At 41.4% G+C, this 2,597-nt stretch overlaps 1 pseudogene; it reads left to right on the top strand.

Annotated features, from left to right (window-relative positions):
• The first annotated feature begins 405 nt into the window (after positions 1–405).
• LOC138160385 (nucleolin-like) lies at positions 406–2,371 on the top strand (annotated as a pseudogene).
• The last annotated feature ends 226 nt before the right edge of the window (positions 2,372–2,597 follow it).

The following is a 2,597-nucleotide window of genomic DNA, read 5'->3' as shown; positions in this document are numbered from 1 at the left end:
CAGTAAGCCAGTGGAACCAAGCTTGAAAATAAGATGCAAAAAGATGCTCTAAAAATTAGTGGTCTTTGTCTTCTATCTCAGTTTCTACCAGTAAATGGCTGTTCTTGAACAGACTTCCCCCTGCATTCTCTGCCACCAGCAACATTGCCTCTTCTAGAAGATCTACACCAGGGGTGGGGAACCTGTGGCCTTGAGGCCACATGTAGCCCTCTAGGTCCTCAAGTGCAGCCCTTTGACTGAATCCAAATTTCATAGAACAAATTCCTTTAATAAAAGGATTTGGTCTATAAAACTTGGACTCAATCAAAAGGCTGCTCCCAAGGACCTAGAAGGCCATATGTGGCCTCAAGGCTGCAGGTTCCCCACCCCTGATCTATACCCTTTAATGCCTACTCACACACCCTAACTGTGGTAAAACTCAAGAAGGCTGCTAAAAATCAATGTCAGACAAAGAAAACGGCTCCTTCCTTCAAGGAGATAGAAGACAGTGAAGATGAGAACATGTCAGAACACAAAGAGAAAAGCAGAAGAGAAGAAGTTGTGATCTCTCAAAAGAAGGGCAAGAAGGTTGTGGCTATATCAGCAAAGAAGGTATCACCAGTCAAAAAAGTCATTGTTGCCACTACACCTACCAAGAAAGCAGTAATGACTCCTGGTAAGAAGGCAGCTGTGGCCCCTGCCAAGAAAGTGGCTACCCCAATCAAAGTTGCCATCACACCAGGAAAGAAGGGAGTCACTTCAGCTAAAACAGCCCCCACACCCCTCAACCAAAGGGACAAAAAAAATGGAGGAATGCCAAGAAAGAGGACAGTGAATCAGAAGAGAAGGACAGTAAAGATAAAAAGGATAAAGAATTTGAGCCACCCATAGGAACAAAAATGGGAGCTGCTCCAGTCAAACAAGACTCTGAAGATGAGGAAGAAGATGATAGTGATGAGGATAAAGAAGATGAGAATGATTATGAAGAAGGTAGGGATACAACACCTGCCAAAAGGAAGGATGCTTCTGGGAAAACTGCCCCTGAGAAGTCTGGGAAAGCCAAGGAATCAGAGGAGGATGAAAGGAGGAAGATGAAGATGAGGAGGAGGAAGAAGTGCCCATCAAAGAAGCCCCAGGGAAGGGAAAAAGGAAATGAGAAAACAGAAAACTTCCAAAGCCAAGAAACAGAAATTGGATGCTGAAGCATCTACAAATTTCAGTATCTTTGTTGGCAACCTGAACTTTAACAAAATCACTTCTGAGGCTAAAAAACTAGCATTTCAGACTTCTGAGGGGGGGGGAAGACCTTGTGGTTGTGGATGTCCACAATGGTGTCATCAGGAAGTTTGGCTATGTGGAATTTGAATGAGCTGAAGACATCAAAAAGGCTCTGGAACTCAATGACTCCAAAGTCCTTGGTTGTGAAATCAAACTGGAAGAGGCAAAAGTAAGCAAAAAAGATTGAGCTACAAGGGCGATCTTTATCCAGAATCTGCCTTATAAAGTAAGTCAGGAGGAGTTCAAGAAAGTATTTGGAGATGCTATTGAGGTTAGACTGATCTGCACCAAGGATGTTGCCCAAATGAATTGTCTACGTTTAATATAAAACAGAAACAGATGTGCATAAGGCCTTGGAAGAGAAACAGGGAGCCAAAGTTGATGGTTGCATGCTCATTCTTTACTACACAGGGGAGAAAAGTAAAGGACAGGAGAATTCAAAAAGTAAGAAGAACAATTTGTTAAGCAAGAATAATAGCAAGTCTCAGATTCAAAGACACTGGTGCTGAATAACCTCACCTAGAAGGCTGCTGAAGAAAGCCTCCAGGAAGTCTTTAAGAAGGTAATATTGATCAGTTTGACCCAAAACAACCAAGGCAAACCTAAAGGATGTGCATTTGTTGAATTTGCTTCTGCAGAAGATGCAAAAGAAATTGAATTCTTAGAGCAATATAGAAATTGAAGGCAGAGTGATTAAGTTAGAGTTAAAAAGACAGAAGACAACTAATGTAGCACCAAGGTGTGAATTCTACAAAACTCTGTCAAAGGTCTATCAGAAGACATGACAGAAGAAATACTGGAAGATTCATTTCACAGCTCTGTTTGTGCCAGGACAGTTAGATAGGGAGACGAGGTCATCTAAAGGCTTTGGTTTTGTGGTCTTCAACCCAAAAGAAAAGATGCTAAAGTTATGAAAGAGACTATGAAAGATAGGGAGATCAATGGAAGCAAAATAACTCTGGACTGGACCAAGTTCAATGGAGGGCAGTGAGATGGTATAGTGGACAGAGAACTGGGCCTGAAGTCAGAAAAACTCATCTTTCTGAGTTCAAATCTGAGTTCAAACACTTCTTAGCTGCATGACCTTGGGCAAATCATGTAACAATATTTGCCTCAGTTCTTCTTCTATAAAATGAGCTGGGAAGTAAATGGCAAACCATTCCATTACCTTTGACAAGAAAATCCCAAACAAGGTCACAAAGAGAGTCAGACATGACTACAACGACTAAACAACAACTATTGTGCTGTAGAAAATGAGGAAATAGATGAGTTGGGGTTTTCTTAAGCCATGGAAAGACTTATATGAAATAATATAGAGTGAAGTAAGCAGAACCAGAAGA

The sequence above is a fragment of the Petaurus breviceps genome, unplaced genomic scaffold, assembly GCF_028583685.1.
Source record: "Petaurus breviceps papuanus isolate PSGF00001 unplaced genomic scaffold, PetGlider_PUasm1.0 181, whole genome shotgun sequence".
NCBI lineage: Eukaryota > Metazoa > Chordata > Mammalia > Diprotodontia > Petauridae > Petaurus > Petaurus breviceps.
Note: the sequence above shows the minus strand (reverse complement) of the source record. Positions and strands in the feature narration are given on the sequence as shown.